The sequence below is a fragment of the Cotesia glomerata genome, linkage group LG3 (genome assembly GCF_020080835.1).
Source record: "Cotesia glomerata isolate CgM1 linkage group LG3, MPM_Cglom_v2.3, whole genome shotgun sequence".
Lineage (NCBI taxonomy): Eukaryota > Metazoa > Arthropoda > Insecta > Hymenoptera > Braconidae > Cotesia > Cotesia glomerata.
The window spans coordinates 12,361,739-12,382,793 of record NC_058160.1 but is presented as its reverse complement, the minus strand read 5'-3'; the positions used below and the strand labels follow the sequence as shown (position 1 = coordinate 12,382,793).

General features: G+C 32.6%; 1 protein-coding gene and 1 long non-coding RNA gene across 3 annotated transcripts in view; both read right to left on the bottom strand.

Moving 5' to 3' along the window:
* The window catches only part of LOC123261877 (alpha-2B adrenergic receptor), a 153,321-nt gene that overhangs the window by 82,042 nt on the left and 50,224 nt on the right, over positions 1–21,055 (bottom strand). The gene's annotated exons all lie outside the window — the stretch shown is intronic.
* Positions 2,571–4,336, bottom strand: LOC123261885. Its single transcript, XR_006508801.1, has 3 exons — positions 3,903–4,336; positions 2,942–3,537; positions 2,571–2,751 (listed from the first exon to the last, which is right to left on the bottom strand). It is a non-coding gene; the product is annotated as an uncharacterized LOC123261885 (long non-coding RNA).

Below are 21,055 nucleotides of genomic sequence, written 5' to 3'. Positions count from 1 at the left end.
TTTCAAACTATAGCTCCAACAGACTCCAAACTGGGTAGGAATTTTCTGTAAGAGATGTAGAAATAATATAAGAACGAATTTTACGATAGCTCACCCCACAGGGGTTTGCGGGGGTGGGTATTAACAATTAAAATTTTTAATTTCAAAGCTATAGCTGCTATAGACTTTAAATTTGATAGGAGTCTTCTATATGTGATATAGAAATGATCTAAGAACGGATTTTACAACGAATCACCTCCAATAAGGATCGCGGGGTGGGTGTTGACAATAAAAAATGTTCATTTCCAAAATATAGCTTCTGAAAACTCTAAATTTGGTAGAAATCTGTTCTTTCTCCTGTAGAGATCATCTCAAAATGGATTTCAATAAAGTTTACTTCTGATAGGAATTGCAGGGGTGGGTGTTAAAATCTAAAATTTTAATTTCCAAACTGTAACTTCGACAGACTTCAAATTTGGTGGGAGTCTTCATGTATCATGTCGAGTTCAGCTAAGAATGAATTTTATCAAATTCCAATCCCAAAGGGACTGCGGAAGCGTTAACAATGAAAATCTTTCTTTTCAAAACAATAGTTTCTATGGACTCGAAGTTGTGTTGGAATATTTTATTTTTAATGTAAAAATCATTTCGAATAGGATCTTACGAAATTTCTCTCTCACATAAGAGTGCAGGAGTGATAGTTGTCAAAAAATTCATATTCTTCAAATATATTTCCTAGAGATATAAAATTTGATAGAATCTTAAGAGAAACAGGTAATTACAGGGATGGCCTCCAAGGTCAACGGATTAAAATATTTTCCTTTTTTAATAATTATATTTTCTTACCACAATCGTCTCTTTGGCAGCGGCGAAAAAGTCATTGTAAGGTTTCTAAAATTTAACTTTACATGTAGCTATATAGTCAACGGAGTAAGTATTTTGCATACATTTCATTTTTGCTGATCACACAACCAATGAATTGTTCTTATTACGGGATCGCGGGAATGTAACAGATTAAAATGAAAACATTTTCTAAACACTTGAGATGTGGAAAAAAAATTTGGCTATTCATTTTAAAAGAGATTTCGTAAAATCAAAAATTAAAATCGTAAATCCAAAAATGATTATTCATTTTTGGAGATAGCCACGGGAATGTTATAGTGATTGCACATTGAAAGTTACAATGGATATTCGCTAGAATTATGACATGGATAAAAGGTACAGGCCAATCCGATAGAATTTTGAATCTGTGCAAGTCAGAACAATACTTCAATTGAATTTCAAGTCTAGATCTCAAAATACAATTTTATAAAGTGCCCAGCGGAGCGGGCGGGTAACAGCTAGTTTCTAATACTATCGTATCTTAATTTTTCAATAAATTCAAATTATTTTTATTTTCAATTAAAAATTATTTTTATTTTTTTTTTCCTTAACCTTGTGACATTAGAGTAGTTTTATTAGAATTCGGAAATTTTTTCCTATATTCACTGATAACAAGTAATAAGTATTGCAATTGTTCTTCATTTTTTGTAAAACACTTATTGTAATGTTCGATCAACGCTACCTCACGTTCCGCTACATCGTTAACCACAGTCAATTTATCAAAAAACTTCACACATTCATTATAACTTTCATCAAGAGGCCAAAAATTCACATCTCTTTCCATAAAATCATACGGTAAATCAAACGCTGTAAAAATGAACATAGAATCTTTTGATACAAAATCACTCATATCTTTCTGCAAAAATCCTTCAATGTCTTCTTGTCTCATCTCCAATTTTTTGGCTTTCGTAAAGCCATCTCGATTCTTCAAATTAACAATAATTTATTCTTTCACTTCATTTTTTACACATCCATCAAATAAAGATATAACAGCTAATTTTTCAGATAAATACCATAGGTGATTCTTCATTTTTTCAGTAGTTGCAGTTGATATTGCTAAATTTACTGCTTTGTATCGAATTAATTTCTGCATAAAAATTAAATCATGTTGTGCAGCCAAAGTCGCTGAAGTCGAAGTAAAACACGCCGTCATATAATTTGTGATGATAAACTTGCATATTTCTCAGAGGCTATTTATCTCATAAGTTGTGAGTTTGAATTCTTCCCGAAAAATGAATATTTTTAAACAATATATTGCTTTGAACATCATAGTTCCTGGACTTTCATGACTCATAGCTCATCATGACTTATAGCTCCTGGACTTTTGAACGAAAAATTTTCTTTTGGAACAACTCCTAAGAAAACTGATGACAGCTCCAAAAATTCTCTGTAGTCACTCCTTGGATGATATTTCTGCAAAGAAGTTAAAATTCAAAATATTGATTCATAAACTATCATTTTCCATTCGTCGAAAAGAAAAGAAATAATGAATGAATTTGAACCAAAATACAAATAATTTTTGAACCGATAAAGTTGATAAGCTTTATTTCTTCTCAACGATTTTTTAAGATATGCAACAAAACTTAATCACTTAACACAGATCTTATCTGCAAATATTCTCAATGAATCCTAAAATTTCATCAGTGATGTCTGACACAGCTTGATCAACAGCGGTATCTTCTATACCCTCTTTGAATTTTAATTTATCAATTTTGTTCCAAAAACCTTTGAATCGATTGAAGATTGGCACATTCGGGCCCGTTTGTTTAGGCCAATATACTTCAAAAACGCTTTTTAAAATAATTTCAAACATGTGGTGACGACATGGTAACCAAATAAGTTCCCGACCTAAAGCTTTCTCTAATTCAACACCTGCGCCGTGATAAATACCTAAAAAATAAAATTCAAGTGAGATATTGGAATAATGCAAATTGTATTTTAAACTTGTTGTTGCTCACAAAAACTTAAGAAACAAAAAAAATTTTCAGTTTTATGTTAATGATCTTAAAGTATTTTAAGCGAAATTGTGTAAATCTTACAAATTTATTTCAACGTCATGAGAAAAATTTTGTAATATTACCTGTGTTAGTAACTGCAGTATCAAAGCACACTGCTTTAACATATCGACTAACACCCCACTGATCTAGAATCGAATGTACAGCTGTTGCTTGTTCTATTCCAGTCCGAGAATTTATTTTTGGAACTCCTAATAATTGTTCTTCACCAGATGATGATAAAACAATAGGGAGCCTATCAACGGTATCAGACCCAACTATATCACTTAAAAGTTTCCCGTCCCAATGAACAACGTAATTATCATCCAATTTCAATTGTTCCTTTATTTCTCTAGCTATACCTTCTCTTAGAGATATACGTGCCGTCGAATAGTACTGTAGCTTAAATTAACATCATTAAGATCATATCCAACAATCTTTAAAGTTGCAGCTATGATATAAGTAGTATTTCTACTGCTTACATTTCCGCGATCTAATGCAGCAACAAGTTCAGGTGTCATTATAGACATTTTTGAAGTCACTTTTGGCAGAGATAATTCATCTTCGAAATTTGAAACATGACTTATCGTTGATTGTGATGTTGTTAGTGTACCTTGGCTTGAAGTAGTGTTACTATCTTGGCTTGGAGTGATGGTACTATTGTCAACCAGTTCATCTGAATCTGTAAATTATTAAAACATCGTACTTTTAAAAATGTTCATAGCTCGATTTATTCGATATATTCTTGAAAGCTCATGAAGTAAAAAAACATAAAAATCGCAAAGCTTTTTTCCCGTGATTTTTTTTACTGCTTTTTGACCGCAGCATCCAAAAACTTTTAACCAAACTTTACTGAAAATCACATTTTTTGCAAAAATTAATGAAGTAAAAATAATATAAAGATTTTGTGTGCTTGCTTGTCTACTTAATGCGAAAAGTAAAAAAGTTCCATATTTTACAATTCTTTTTTTATCATTTTAAAGTCAATAAATTAATCAATCAGCAACTAACATGAAATATTTGTGAAAAACTTGAATTAATACATACTTTCTTCATCTACCTTCATCAATTCTTCATATGTTAGAGGTTTTTGTGGAAAATTATCAATAAATCCACGCCGACCTGATGATCTCTGGGCTAGCAAAAATTCATTTCCCTCTTTACTTAAGGTTTTGGCTGCTTTCGTGTGAGCAATATCAAATAACTCCTTCAACTTATTCTTAAAAACAGTTTCATTTTTGATTTGCGTGAATGATTGTCTCCGTTTATAACTACGCTGCAAACTTTACCACTTTTTGAACATTCTCAATAACTTATTGATGGCATTTAAAGTCTCACAAGTAGGAATTTGAGCCTTTTTCCATTGTTCTTGAACCTCGGTCACAGTAAATAAAGCACTTTGTTTAACACCACACTTTTGTACTTTATGATTATAGAAAAGAAAGCTAAAAAGTTCTTAAAAGTTGGAAGTTTATGTCCAACAATACCAGTTATTGGAAAACCAATTAAATAAATTTCTTTATCCATTTTTTATAATCGATTTTGTCCATTTAAAAAAGGACTCAGTTACGAAATAATTCAAAGAAGAATAAATATCGTTCATCAAATAATTGGACAAATAACCCATAAAAAAGGAATTCTAGGATATAAATTAATTAATTGCAAAAAAATGAATTTAAAATACAAGCCAAAAATATTCACGAAAAACAATGATAAACTACAGCAACAATCAAAGTCCGAATTGAACAATGGGTTATTATTACCCAAATCAAAAAAGTTCGGTTAAAGCGTCGAGTCGCGGAATAATGAGCGTTGTAGTGCGAGGTGGTCAGATACTAACGGAGGGGGCGTCCTTGAAGCTTTTTTGATGGTATGAATAGTAGTGTGGTTAATTAAGAACAAATAGTACAACCGATGTCTTCTCTGTTTCGCGCTTCGATGATTTTAACTGTGAAACTAGCTTCGATAAATAAAAAAATTAAATCAGTACATTTTTATTAAAGTAATAAAATTAATTGCATGAATTTGAAATATATAATATTATGAACTTATAAAATCAATTAAATAATAGATGAAAATAAATTTTAATTGAAAATAAAATTAATTTGAATTTATTGAAAAATTAAGATACGACAGTATTGGAAATTTGACAGTTAAATAAAAGGATCTGTCAAACCAAAAAAAATATAGAATACAAAAAATTTGTAAAATTTGACAAAATTTTTTGATAAACTTGATAGTTTCGTCAAAAAATTGGAAAAAAATGAGAAAATATTATAAATTATATTTTAAAGTTGAATAACTTTAAAACGCGTCGGTTTATCGAAAAATTCTAAGATAGCTTTCTTGTAGAGTGTTCAATTTTACACAAGAAAATGATTTAGTCTAGCTTTTTTGATAAACGATTAAAGAGTTGTAAAATTCTAAACTCAAAAAAACAAGCTTTCCCATGTTAATCATACGGGAAATTGAAATTTACCATGCGGGACATCTTAATATTAATATTAAGGGCTGTAACTTTCACAGGATTTTTTTTTCATCATTTCCAACAATATTTTCGATATATTTAAGAAAAAAAAAATAGTCGATTTTTTTGAATCAGTCTAATATATATATCTACATATTTTTTTTGACAATTTTTAATTATAATTAATTTATAAAAAAAAAATAAATCAAAACATTATAATAATAATTAAAATGAAATATTATTAAAAATAATAAATTAAATTTTTAATAATTAAATATAAAAAGCGTTTATAAAAATATTTTCTTTATGTGAGAGAGGCTTTGTCAGAACGTGGAGCGTTGCCCTTTACGTATTACTTTACTTTTGTATAAGCGAGTTACAGAATATATTAAGAGTTGCTTTATTTAATTATCCAGTATTATTGTTATTAATAATAACCCTTCACCTGACCTAATATCCTAAGAGGTTATCGGCCCTAGTGCACGCTTAACTGTGTTATAATTTAATAAATATTCATTAAAGTGAAATAGTGAGTTTTTCAGTTGAAAACAAAAGAGTCTTTGAGTTAGAGAGGCACAGGAGAGATAAAGGTAAGCTTCAATTTACAATTAAAAGTCAGGTGAAAATAATTCAACTAGAGTTAAACATTAGAAATCAATTACAAATCATTTACATGTAATAATTAGATGAATTAGAGAAAATATAGAAAATATAGAAAAATAGATGTGTAATGTAAAGACGTATACATTCGTACGAAAAAGTTGAACATAAGAACGCTCAGTGCAAGCGCGGCGGACCCGGCATGGCGAGAGCGTGGACGCTCGCAGGCAGCGGGAAGGCAGTGCAGCCAGATCGTGGGTAGAAGTTACCCTTTCCCTAGACCTCTACCCACACGCCACACAATGATACACTACTGTATCCATGAGCGAGCAGCGTCGATGTTGCTCGGAAGGAGCCGAGAGCGACCGAAGTCCGTTGCCCCTCGCGCGCCAAAGTTCCACCACCAAACCGCCAGCATTTACTCCAATACATGGAAGCTGAGCACGTTCGTGAGTCGGCAAGCCAAAAGTGAGGCTTGGAAAAAAATGAAGTCAGCGCGAGGATCCTCGCGTGTGACGTCATGCGTCAAATTTTTTATGTTTTCAGGTTCTTCTTTTATAAATTATAAATTATAATAATAATAATAATAATAATTATTATTATTATTATTTATCATTAATAATTGTTATTACGGTTAATTCTTACTTGGAATTCCTAAATGCAAGTTAAATATAAATTACCACTATGTCCCTGTAAGATGCCTTGATAGGCGCGCGGCAAATTTTTTGGCTCGGGTGCCTAAAGTACCGGGTTCGAGAACTCGGCAATTTTTTATTTTTTAAACAAAAATATTTTTTATTTTGTTTTTTTAATACAAATTATTGTTATTACTTGTTTTTTTTTTTTTTTGCTTATAATTAAATATTTACACAAGCAAACGTATAAAATTTATTATTAAAATTGTAATTATTGTTTTATTGTTATTCTTACTATTATTATTATTATTGTTATCATTATCATTATTATTATTGTTAATATTATGGTTAATAGTTAATGATAACTTGAAATTCCTAAACGCAATTTAAATATAAGTTTACTCATAGTCAGTAAGCTGCCTTGATAGGCGCGCGGTAAATCTTTTGGCTCGGGTGCCTAAAGTACCGGGTTCGAGAACTCGGCAATATTTTTTTTATTTTGTTTTTTTAATACAAATTATTGTTATTACAATGCCTTTCAATGATTCGTACCGGTCAAGAATTTTACGGAAAATGGAAACATCAAAATTTGGCCAACTCTAAATAAAGAGATCACTAAGTAAAAAATTTATATAAATATTATATTAGAAATAATAAAAAAATTATTTGTCTAAATAAGGATAATTCAAAATTTCGATATCAATAAAGGTAGTAATGTAAAAATTTAGTCACCAGAAAAATTGGAATTATTTTAAAAAAGATAAGCATAAAATTATAAAATTTAAAAATAAGATATCTATGAAATTAGACAAATCATAAAACAAACAAGTGAAATGACAGATATTTAAAAAAAATGGAGAAGAATAAATTTAGACAAGTTAATAAAAAGACAACTGAAAATTTAGAAATATAAAAAAATTGACAGTTTTAATTATTCGTAAACTTAAACTCTCACCGCTGCCTTAGGAAGTTGTAAAGTTATTTGCGATCGATTGTCCTGTAATTTTAAAAACCGACAGAGATTTTACTCTGTCTAAAAGAGGTTGTCTAAAAGACAATCGATCAAAAATAACCTACAACTTCCTGGAACAGCGGTCACAGGAGCTGTTGGCAGTTTCGGGTCTACATAAATATTTTTTACCAAGATTAAAAGCAAAATCTTGGTGTATTTTTAGATTACAGGACAATTGAACGCAAATAACTTTACAACTTCTTGGAGCAGCGGTCACAGGAGCTGTTGGTAGTTCCGAGTCCTCGAAAATATTTTTACTAAGATTAAAAAGCAAAATCTTGGTGTGTTTTAAAAATAACAGGACAATTGATCGCAAATAACTTTATAACTTCCTGGAGCAGCGGTCACAGGAAAATTAATTAATTTTTAGCTATCTTTTGTATTTTAAATTTCTTAGTACTTATTTTGTATGATTACTATGTTTTTAATCGTCTTTGTTAAAAATTGTAAATATTTAGAGATGTCCAAAATTAAAGATATCTAAATTTACTGGTCTATATTTAGAGATGGATATTTTTTAAGTTTACGAATAATTAAAACTGTCAATTTTTTTATATTTCTAAATTTTCAGTTGTCTTTTTATTAACTTGTCTAAATTTATTCTTCTCCATTTTTTTAAATATCTGTCATTTCACTTGTTTGTTTTATGATTTCTCTAATTTCATAGATATCTTATTTTTAAATTTTATAATTTTATGCTTATCTTTTTTAAAATAATTCCAATTTTTCTGGTGACTAAATTTTTACATTACTACCTTTATTGATATCGAAATTTTGAATTATCCTTATTTAGACAAATAATTTTTATTATTTCTAATATAATATTTATATAAATTTTTACTTAGTGATCTCTTTATTTAGAGTTGGCCAAATTTTGATGTTTCCATTTTCCGTAAAATTCTTGACCGGTACGAATCATTGAAAGGCATTGTAATAACAATAATTTGTATTAAAAAAACAAAATAAAAAAAAATTTTTGTTTAAAAAAAACAAAAAAAAAAATTGCCGAGTTCTCGAACCCGGTACTTTAGGCACCCGAGCCAAAGATTTACCGCGCGCCTATCAAGGCAGCTTACTGACTATGAGTAAACTTATATTTAAATTGCGTTTAGGAATTTCAAGTTATCATTAACTATTAACCATAATATTAACAATAATAATAATGATAATGATAACAATAATAATAATAATAGTAAGAATAACAATAAAACAATAATTACAATTTTAATAATAAATTTTATACGTTTGCTTGTGTAAATATTTAATTATAAGCAAAAAAACAAGTAATAACAATAATTTGTATTAAAAAAACACAATAAAAAATATTTTTGTTTAAAAAAAAATAAAAAAAAAAAATTGCCGAGTTCTCGAACCCGGTACTTTAGGCACCCGAGCCAAAAAATTTGCCGCGCGCCTATCAAGGCATCTTACAGGGACATAGTGGTAATTTATATTTAACTTGCATTTAGGAATTCCAAGTAAGAATTAACCGTAATAACAATTATTAATGATAAATAATAATAATAATAATAATAATTATTATTATTATTATTATAATTTATAATTTATAAAAGAAGAACCTGAAAACATAAAAAATTTGACGCATGACGTCACACGCGAGGATCCTCGCGCTGACTTCATTTTTTTCCAAGCCTCACTTTTGGCTTGCCGACTCACGAACGTGCTCAGCTTCCATGTATTGGAGTAAATGCTGGCGGTTTGGTGGTGGAACTTTGGCGCGCGAGGGGCAACGGACTTCGGTCGCTCTCGGCTCCTTCCGAGCAACATCGACGCTGCTCGCTCACGGATACAGTAGTGTATCATTGTGTGGCGTGTGGGTAGAGGTCTAGGGAAAGGGTAACTTCTACCCACGATCTGGCTGCACTGCGGGAAGGCCGGCTCGAGCCTGCCGAGGCTGTGCGGCCAGATCGTGCGATTTTTTTACCCGCACTTTGTAGGACACTCTCATCTGACTACATTGAAAAGCGGTACAAAGTGGGGGTAAAAAAAATCCCACGATCTAGCCGCACTGTGCCGAGGCTCGTCGAAGCCGAGCGTGTCCCGAGCAGTTCCAAGAACTGGAGAGTATTTTATTTTCTAACTGAAGAAAATAAAATAAATAAAATGAGTATATGTATGTATAGTTTGTAACTATTGTAACTATATATATGTATGTACTATATGTATGTACTATATATATAATATATTGTAACTATATATATGTATGTGAGTATGCATGTGTATCAATGCAAATATAAGAGTAAATAAAAGAGATATGTTTGTCGGAAAAAATATAAGTTTCTTTTTTTTAATTAAAAGGAACATTTTTTTCGATCTTAATCATTTGTTATGAGAATACAAATGAAATATTTCAGGGCGACGATGAGACAACACTTGCTGTGCGGTGTTGTCAAATCGTTAGCTAGGGACAGTGAAGAATTTGCGTATGTGTCCCGGTACTCGTGCGTGATCAACCGACTACGGGAATTTTCCATTGCCGTGCGTGGAAAAATGCCCTGTAATAGGTGTGTGAGTCCGAGGTGGCACTGCGTGGAGACTCTCAGTCCAGTTTCGGATCAAAGTAAGCTGTTGTACAGATACTATGATTCAGAAGCACGAAACAAATAACAAATAAGTGTCAGGTGTTAGAGTAAAAGAGATTTTAAAGAGAATAGAGTAAAATATAAAACTCTAGAAAATTAAGTAAAATAATCTATACAATAAATAAAATTTCTATTTATTTCAAAAGCCTGAAATAAGATGGAGGAGAAAATTAAAGATAATCTCAGAGATTCATGACGAGGAATAAGAGACAGATGAAATACAGGCCATTCGCTACTTTTACAAGATGAGTAAATTATGTCAAGAGAGAAAATTAAAAGCCAAAAAGGAAAGAGAAGAGATGGAGCGAGTCAAAAATTCTCCCGATAACAAAGAGAAAGAGGAACCAAAGGACGAAGATCCAAACAAGATCGAGACCGTAGCAGATATTCACGAGCCTATTGATGAGCAAAAGGGAGATGAGAGTCCAGAAAAGCTGGAAAACACTAGAGAAATAGACGAGACACGAGAGAAAAGTAAGTTATCTTTATACAATTAATTTCCGACCATCAATTTATCGTAAGTAGAGTAAATCTGTAAAATTTAAGAGTTTAGATGTTGATAATATTGGTTAAGAGAACTTAGAGAATAGAGATACCCAATATTATTTAGAGTTAGAGGAGGCCTCAACAAGAGAATTAGAGAGAAAAATCCAAACACTAATTGAGTTTAATTTTACAGATATGAAAGAGAATAACAACGAGAATAAAAACGAGAATGGAATTGAGAACAAGACAGAGGGTGAGGAGAAGCCTACTGTGGGAGCCAAGCCCAAAATCATCGGAAACGTTGCAGTGGAACCGTTGATAAAAGAGAGCTTTGCAAATCACCTTGCAATGATGAACAAGCAAACTAATGCCATGTTGGCATGTGCTACAGCAATGGAGAGAACCACCGACAAGCTGAACGACCTGATGAAGGAGAGTATGAAGATGGTACAAATGCTGTGCAACTTCACGGACAAAGAGTTAGAGGCAAAGAGAGATCGAGCTAAAAAATCTGAGGTAACACCAATTTCTGTTCATTCTAGCCAAAAAAGACCACTTGAAAATGCGGAAATGGAAAATGAAAATGGTAAAAAGGCGAAATTTGATGAAGGTCAAGAAAGTAGAGTTAAAGAGTTAGAGTCAATGAGAAAAAGCATAGAGGAAAAAGAGTTGAGCGCGAAAATTAATATTAAGAGAGATTATAAATTGACGCAAAAAGTCAATTTTGATATCTGGTACGATTATTTAAAATCCGAGTTAATGAGTCACGATTTATTAGAAGTATTAGAGTGAAACGCGTCGAGTAACAAAAATTTATCAGAGATAGTAATAGAAAAGAGAAAAATCTTTGTTAGAGACATAATAATAAACCACATTGACGAGTACTACCACAAGAGAATTTTGAATATCACCGAGCCCAAAGAAATTTAAAAAAATTGATTGGGCAAAGACGAGATGAATCTAATGTTACACCGACGTCAGTTCGTAAAAAATTGTACGCGTTAAAAATGAACAAAAATGAGTCAGTAAACGAGTTTTGTGAGAGATTTGACGCGATAATTAGAGAGTACGAGATTTGTGGCGAGGGCGTAGAATTAACAAAACAGGAAATAAGATCAGCTTTTTACCAAGCAGTGACTCCAGTAATCCCACAATTAAGAGACGCGGATTTGATTAAGAGAACAAATTCAAAAGAAATGACATTAGAAGAAATTAAATCGTTTATTTCACAGCTGGAAGCTGAGAGGAAGAACGAGCAACATGACCCAAACATCAAAGCAAACAGAGTCAACTCAGGGAGCTGAGGCAGAGAAGATAGGTGTCATAGATGTTCGGGACCTGGACACTGGGAACAACAGTGCCTTGGAAAGAAAAGGGCATGTGGGATTGCTATAAGTGCAAGAAAATGACGGACCACAAAGCCAGTGACCACGAGAAGTATCCTGATCGTTTTAGGAAACGCGAAGGTAATATTTTTAGAGGTAAAGATTTTAAAAAGCATGATAAAACTGAATATAATAAAAATCAGTATAGAGGTAGAGGGCTAGAGAAAAATGAACAGAAAGGGGTTAAGAGTAATAAAAATAATAAGAGTACCAAAAACACTAAGAGTAATTACAATAATTATAAGAGTGCTAACAACAATAGAGATCAACAAGGAAAGGAAAGCCTTAGGAGAATAAAAGGGGATGAGGAAGATGATGGAGGTAAGAGTCAAAACGAGAAATATATTACTTTCATAGCCGACTCGGGGGCTACAGATCACGTCATAAACGACAGCCTATTTTTGAGTAATTTTAAAAAATGTAAAGATAAAGTAATTAAGAGTGCGAATAAAAATGACTCTGCAAACATTGTAATAGATAGAAAAGGCGATCTGTTGCTCTATAGAGACGGCGATGAGAATAATATATTTAAATTAACAAATGTAATAAGCGTAAAAGACGTATCTGAGAATTTGCTGTCACTAAGAAAATTAGCTGACGCAGGATTCAGTATATACTTAAATGATAAAAATTTAGAGGTAATGGAGAAAAACACTAATAAAATAGTGTTAGAGGGAGAATATGAAAAACCAAACTGGGTTTTGAATTTTAGAGTTAAAAATTATTTAAACAAAGAGTCAGACGAAGATATAGAGTATGATGTTTACTGCTGCAGAGCTATAATGATGAAATATGACGAGATTAAAGAGCAATCGCAAAGAATCATTCAAGACAAAAAATTATTAGAGTGGGAGGGAGTAGAGAATGAAAGGAAACTGAAAGATTCTGCGATTGGAAGGGAGAAAGAGAGCATCACGTCATCATTTAGAGAAGAAGATTTAAAAAATTCAGAGTCAAAGGAGCCAGACACAGAGTAAAACAGAAAACATAGAGAACTGGGACTCCAGCTTAGTAACAAGAGAAACAGTCAAGGTTGACAACATCGAGTCCATACAAAATATAGAAGAAATGATTTCAACAAATATATTAGAGAAAGATAAACGTGAATCTGAGAGAATCAACAAGACCATGTTATGGCACGTCAGACTGGGACATGCGTCAATAAATTACTTAAAAAAGCTTTAGAGTATTAATAAAAAATTAGAGAAAGTAAAATTTGATCAAACAATCAAAGATTGTGAGATATGCACCATGGCAAAAATGCAAAGAGAATTTAATTGAATGGAATTCGCAGAGTGAATTAGAGAAAGAGATTAATATTGAAAAAGAGATTGCGAAGTCTGAACCAAAGAAAAGAGGTAGACCGAGCAAGAAAGTCAAAACATTAGAGAAAATAGAGAATAAAAAGAGTCAAATTGAAACAAATAAACCATGCACCAGAAGTCAGAGCAAAAGAAAATTAAAATTAGATGATACGAGTAAAGTAAATTATATTTACAAGCCAGTAGAGGATATAAGCTTCACGAAAGACAAAGACACTCCAAAAGATTTAACAAACGAGAAAATTAGAGATGAAGATGAAGAGATACACTGCCTTATGGCATCACTAAATGAGGATTCAGCAAGTTATGCTGAAGCAATGAGAACACGAGAAAGAGTATCATGGACAGGAGCCATTAGAGACGAGATTGAATCAATGAACAAGAATGAAGTTTGGAGATTAGTGAGTAGAGCAGAAATTCAACAACAAGGGAAAAGAGCGAATATCATAGATTCGAAATAGGTATTCAAAAGACACTGGAATCTGATGGAAACACGAAGTACAAGGCACGGCTAGTGATTAGAACATTTAAAGATAAAAATAAATACGATCTTAAAGAGACATATGCGCCTGTATCAAGGCTACCATTAATTAGAGCAGTACTGGCAATTATTAATAAGTTCGACTTATTTTCATGTCAGTTAGATGTAAAGACAGCGTTCTTGAACGGAATACTGGAAGAGGAAATATATATGGAGATTCCAGAGGGTCTGGAGGTCGACGAACACACGAGAAAGACTATGGTATGCAAGTTAGAGAAGTTACTATATGGTTTGAAGATAAGTCCAAAGAAGTGGAACAAGAGATTCACCGAAAAGATCAAGGAACTTGGGTTCGAGAACGACTTGCATGAGCCATGTCTTTACACATGGAGGAAAGATGGCGTAATGGCACTAATAGTACTATATGTGGATGATATATTGGCAGCCAGCAACAGCGAGAAAAAATTAGAGGAAATTAAGAGTCATCTTAACAGTACATTTGAGATGAAAGATCTAGGAGAGCCAAAGAGTTTTCTGGGGATGCAAATTCACAGAGATAGAAAAGAGGGATGTATGACGATTAAACAAGAGAGATATATTGAAAGTATTTTAGAGAAATTCAATATGAAAGAGTCCAAGCCACAAAGTACACCACAAATTACATATTTGTAATTTTACAAATATAAATAATGCTGTGAAGCGGGAAAGAATAGGAGTTACGGTAATTATTACGTGAAGCGTTCCACATTCACGTAAATTATTCCACCGGCACACAAAAAAAATTAAGTAGAATGTGCATTTGACCGGACCTACCTACGGGTACGTATTTTGGTCCGCTGAATCCGAATTCGAGGTCAGTTTGACCCCTACACCGTCGTAATTTCGAGAAAACTTCAAAAAACCGTAAAAATGATGAAAATTGGCAGTTTTAATGATAAAAAAATGTTTTGGAACTAAACTAAGCGTGATTTTCATGTATTTCGATCCGCTGAATATGAATCGAAACTTTATTGAGACCACGAGCCATTTTAAATGTGAAAAAATCACACAAAACTCTCCAAAATTCCGAAAAAATATAGTTTTCATGATAAAAAAACTTTTTCTGGTCAAATTCAGATAAAATTTTATATCTTTTGATGTCTTCAATTCGCATCTTAATTTTTTTAGTCTATTCACCCTCTAAAGGTGGAAAAATTCGAAAAAATTGTAAAAATTACCATTCATAACAGAAAAAAAATTAATTGAACATGATTTAATGTCTAAAATAAATACTCTATAACGTAGATATATCCAATAACTTGAAATCTGTGAAAAACACAAGACATAAAAAGATAGAAAGAAATGATTTTTACGAATCCTAAACTTTCCTTCGTTTACATCGCACTCTTTTATCCTCAAACGATCTTCGTAGTTGATTCCTCTTTCGTTTACGATTTTCTTCGGGGACTTCTCTTTTTAACATCCAATAAAAATCTGCCATCATGTTAACACTCCAATTTCCTTGGTATCTACTCTCCATTTCACTGATGTCTTGGTGAAAACGTTCTCCCTGTTCTTCACTGTAGTCTCCACAATTGTCAGGGAAGTGGTCAAGATGAGAATCTAAAAAGTGTAATTTGAGATTTATTCAACAACCCAAATTTTTGTAGTTTTCCAGCAATGCGTCAACTAAAGTGCTGTAATCCTCACTTCTGTTATTTCTCAAAAAGTTTTGTGAAACATTTTTGAAGCTTACCCAAGCTGCTTTTTCTGTGTCGTTCATTGTTCCTTCAAAATTTGCATCCTGAAATAAAGATCGTATTTGGGGTCCATCAAAAATTCCCTCTTTCAATTTCGCATCATTTATTGCAAGGAACTTTCTTCTCAAGTACGCAAAACAATCATCATCTTTATTCAGAGCTTTCAAGTACTGTTTTATGAGTCCCAACTTGATATGTAGTGGTGGCAGCAAATATTTGGAAAGCTGAATTAAGGGTGGTCGTATAACGTTATGGGAACCTGGATTCAATGCAGATCTTGATGGCCATTCTTTTTTGACATAGTGATTTTTCCGGTCGCTGATATCAAACAAACATAAATAGCAAGGATATTTGGTGAATCCCGATTGCTGACCTAAAAGAAGTGTTGCAATTTTGAGATCTCCACAAATTTTCCAGTTATGCTCTGAATATTTTATTTTTCCCAATACAATCTGTACATTTTTATAAGTTTCTTTCAGTTTTGTCGAATGAGCTATTGGAATCGGCGCAAATTCATTCCCAATATGAAGCAAAACAGCTTTAAGACTTCGTCTCGATGAATTGATAAAAAGTCTCCACTCATCGTCCTTATACGTGTTCGGTTTCAATTCATCAACTAAAGCTTTAACATCTGAACAGTATACCACCGAATTTTGATCGTCGTTCATAAAAAATTTCCGGAATTTTTTTTCCCTATTTCGATAGAATGTCACTGATACGCCTTTAGCCAACAAATGTTTTTCTTTCAACCTTGACGCAAGTAATTCAGCTCCATCTTTCGGTAAAGCCAAGTCTCGAACCAGATCATTAAGTTCTTCTCGGCTAAACGTTTCAGGGTCTTTTGTTTTTCCGCCAGGTAAGTACTCTTCATCTTCTGAATATTCTTCTTCCGAACTTTCTTCAACTAGCGTATCGTCTTCTTCTACATCCATTTCTTCAACCGTATTAATTTCCTTGACAACTTCTATTTTTTGTGGCTTAATAGCTGATGAAACATTGGCGTATACAATTTTGTTTTTTGTATTCCAGGTGAACCCGGTAGTATCTGTCATACAGAAATAACAATCCTGTAAACCAGTTGGTGAAGACCATATCATTGGTATTGTGAATTTCAAGTTGTCCTGTTTCTTGTTTTTTTCCCATCGGGTTAACATCATGTTACATCGACTACAAATCGTATGTGGAACCCATGCTGAATCCAAATTAGTAATTTGGAGACCAAAACATTCTTCATAAATTTGTTTGATCTTATCAGATAACGATCTTCGATTCCTTTCCAAATTGAATTCTCCACAAATGTAACAAAATGAATCAGGACTTTTATTACACAGATGAGAATTACTTCTTGTAATAGTATACTCTCCAGTAGCCAAGTTTCCCACTTTTGAAGAGCTGCAGTCGCTTGATGACGACGCCTGCGAGCCTGCTTTCTTACCCTGACCAGACGCCGATACTGGGGCTCCGACTCCTTGCATCGTAAAGTACTTATCACTTGTACCTGCCATGACAGCACACACGCCGTTAACCCAGGGACTCTGCCAGATGGTTCTGTTGCCCACCGTCACCACGTGGAGGTGCCCTGGTTACAGGCACAAGCAATTAAGTCTTCAAAAGTCAAAAACGAGAGTAAAAAAACAAAAAAAAAAATACTTTTTTCGGAATTTTGGAGGGTTTGTGTGATTATTTTACATTTAAAACGGCTCGTTGTCTCAATAAAGTTTCGATTCATATTCAGCGGATCGAAATACATGAAAATCACGCTTAGTTTAGTTCCAAAAAATTTTTTTATCATTAAAAGCCGTATATATTCCGCCAGATCTCCACTCCCAGATATTTGCGGACTTTCTGGATTGTCTCTCGTCATCTACTATCATGGATGCCGACTCGCTGATGCTCATTGGTGACTTTAACTCTCCTCTCTTTCACGCACACTTTAGCAGTAGCAGTTATAGTAGCAAATCTGAACTATTACTATCTTTTATTGCATTACATAATCTAAGTCAATTTAATAATGTGCTGAATACTCATGCGCGAACGCTGGACTTGGTATTTTCTTCAATTGACTGTTTAGTTGAACGTGTCGAATATCCAATCGTTAAACTCGATCAATATTACCCTACATTAGCTATTACTTTGCAATTGAATATCGAGAAACGTCGTAGAATTTCTAAAAAGCCGGTCGGTGCCTTTAACTTTCATAAGTATGACAAAGACAAATTATTAACTGAGTTGGGAAGTTTAGACTGGTCACCACTACTGGATGATATTGACCCTGATGCCAAGTGTGAACTATTTTACAAGATGTTGGACAGAGCATTTAATGTTGCCATTCCTCGTGTTAAAGGCAATACATATTGCACAACATTATACCCCACTTGGTTTTCGGGTGAAATTATTAGGGAGTGTAAACTCAAAGAAAAATACAGAAGAAAACTACGGCAGAATCCAACACCCTACCATAGAGAGCAATTTAAGATACTACGTAAGTCACTAAAAAATAAGATAAGGTCAACATATAATACCCATCAGCAAGAAATTGAAAATAATATCTCGAAAAATCCAAAATGTTTTTGGAATTATATTGTCGAAGAAGCAGCATAGTCAGTTCCCAACAAGCTTTTTAATTGATAATAAGGATTGTTCTGACCCGCAGCAAATTGTTAATTCCTTTGCATCATTCTTCACCAGTGTGTTCAATCCCTTGGACACCCTGCCGGCTTATAATAATTGTGGACATAAAGATTTAGGACAATTGAAACCGCCGAAAGTGTCAGATGTCTTAGATTGCATAAAGAAACTGCTCAGTAAATGGTCTGCTGGGACTGATGGAATCCCTTGCATTATTGTAGAAGATTGTGCGAATGTCTTAACGTATCCGTTGATAATAATTTTTGAATCCTGTATATCTGTTGGTATTTTTCCATGGACCTGAAAGGAGGCTAAAGTTTGCCCGATTCACAAATCTGGGGATAAAACCAATGTCATGAACTATCGCCCGATCTCTATCATTCCTACATTTGCAAAAGTCTTTGAAATGCTTCTGTATGACCTGATTCTGCAATATTTCAAGCCGATTGTCTCACCCTCACAGCATGGATTTTACAACAAGAGATCAACTGTTACTAATCTTTTGCCCTACGCTTATATGACTCTCTTGCTGATGGATCCCAGGTTGATGTTATTCATACTGACTTTGCAAAAGCATTTGATAGAGTTGATATCTCTCGATTGATCGATGCTTTGAGCAAGTTAGGTCAGCCAGAACTTTTAGTCAAAATACTGAGATCATATCTACTAGGAAAGCTGAATGTAGTGTTGTACAATGGGTATTTCTCAGTCCCCTATCCTACGACTTCTGGAGTACCCCAGGGGTCTAACCTAGGGCCGCTACTATTTATTATCTTTATTAACTCTATTGGCAATCATATTTCTTGCTTCTTTGACCTTTTTGCTGATGACGCAAAATATTATCTTGCAGTTAAATCCGTAAATGATTGTGTTTACTTGCAAAGAAATCTGGATGTTGTTGCGGCTTGGTGTCGTGACAATAAGTTATATCTAAATGAGGAAAAGTGTAAGGTCATCTCCTTTTTCAGATCTCGTAACCAGATTCTCTTTGATTATAAAATTAATGGTATCGTGCTGCAGAGAATTAGTTGTTGTAGAGATTTAGGAGTTATCTTTGACTCCAAGCTTACTTTTTCCCAACACTATACGTCAATTGCTTTATCAGCAACTAAAACCTTAGGTTTTGTTATTAGAGCAACTAAGGACTTTAAGAACTTGAATACTGTAAAATTGCTGTTTGAGTCACTTGTTCGCCCGAAGCTTGAGTATGCAGCGCTAGTGTGGTCACCTACTTATAAAAAACACATTATGTCTCTTGAAAAAGTCCAACGTAAATTTTTGAAATATTTATCTTGGAAAAAAAATGGTGCGTATCCTGCGATTGAAACTGATTACTTAGAACTGTGTGCTGATGCTGGGGTGTTGACCTTGGAGGAGCGGAGAAGTTGTGCCGCGATACTGTTCGTAAAAAATTTATTTCGAGGTTTTGTAGACTGCTTTAAACTACTGGAAATTGTTCCAATTAATATACCATCTAGAATAAACAGAACAAAGCTATTATTTCGTCCAAAAGTATCGCGGACGAATTTCACTCAATCCTCTCCCCTGCACAGGCTGATTGCTATTTGCAACCAAATAGACCAAAATGAGAGCTGTAAGGTAGATATTCTTGCTTATAATCGGCCACTGACTTCAGGTGTGTTGGCTTCCATGATAACTCAGTACCGCTAGGCATTTATTAAGCCAGTATAATTTTCTTTTAATTTTCTTTTTCTTTTTTTTTTTTTCAAGTTAAATTTAGGGATGCACTGTATATGATTAATCATAGTCTAACTATCTTAAATGAGCTAGATATATGTATAACATCTAATTAATTATTGTGTAAAGTTTTAGACTTAATTCTTAATTCTTATTAGCTTGCATAGTATCTCAATTTATTGGTTAGCACTTTTAAGCTAAATTGTACTACAGGAATAGCTTTCTATTATATTGTTAATGAATTAATTAATTAATCCGCATTTATTTTCTATTGTTTTCACTCTACCCTATGTAATATTTAATATACTACTGTTCATATGTAAAAATGTATGTATTAATGACCCTCTTATTGGCCTTTTGGCTGTTGGGTCTGTATTAAATAAATAAATAAATAAATAAATTTTTAATCCTCAAAATTACAATACTATGTATCTGCATAACTTTACCTTATTTAAAAGTTGTAAAAAACGAAAAAAAATTTTTTTTTGAAATTCAAAAATTGATATTTTTGAAAAAAAAACACCCTTCTAAAAATTTCAGAATCTTTTAAGATGAGTACAATGTATTATATAAAAAAAATTGAGCTAAAACTTTAACTTCGATCGTCATTTTTAACGATTTTCAAAAATTCAAAATTTGACATTTTTGACAATTTTTTTCCAAAATTTTTTTTTTCAATAACCCTAAGTGTCCCCTTTTAAACAAACAAAAGGCCGTTCCTATATCTACAATAGCGTTCGAGATATTACAAAAACAAAATTGAAAAACTGAAAAAATTGCAAAATTTTGAATTTGCATATCTTTTGAAAAAAATTTTTTTATTGTTTTTCCTTTGGCAGAACTTCGTTTTATGATAAACGAAAACTTCTGACCAAAATTTGTCCAAATCGAAAGAGATCGATTCCAATTATTTGTCAATTTGACATGGAATGACCCAATTGCCAACTATTACTTTAAATTTCGAAATTTAGTTATTTTTAAATGGCTGTAACTAGTATTTTTGTAGCGATAATCATACTTTGTCTTAGAGTTTTGTAAAGCTCAAAGACTCTACTTTAAGAATATAAAATCGTTTTTTGTAAAAAATTGCGTAAATTATGTGTAAATTCAATTTAAAACAAAAAAGAATTTTTCCCATGTTAAT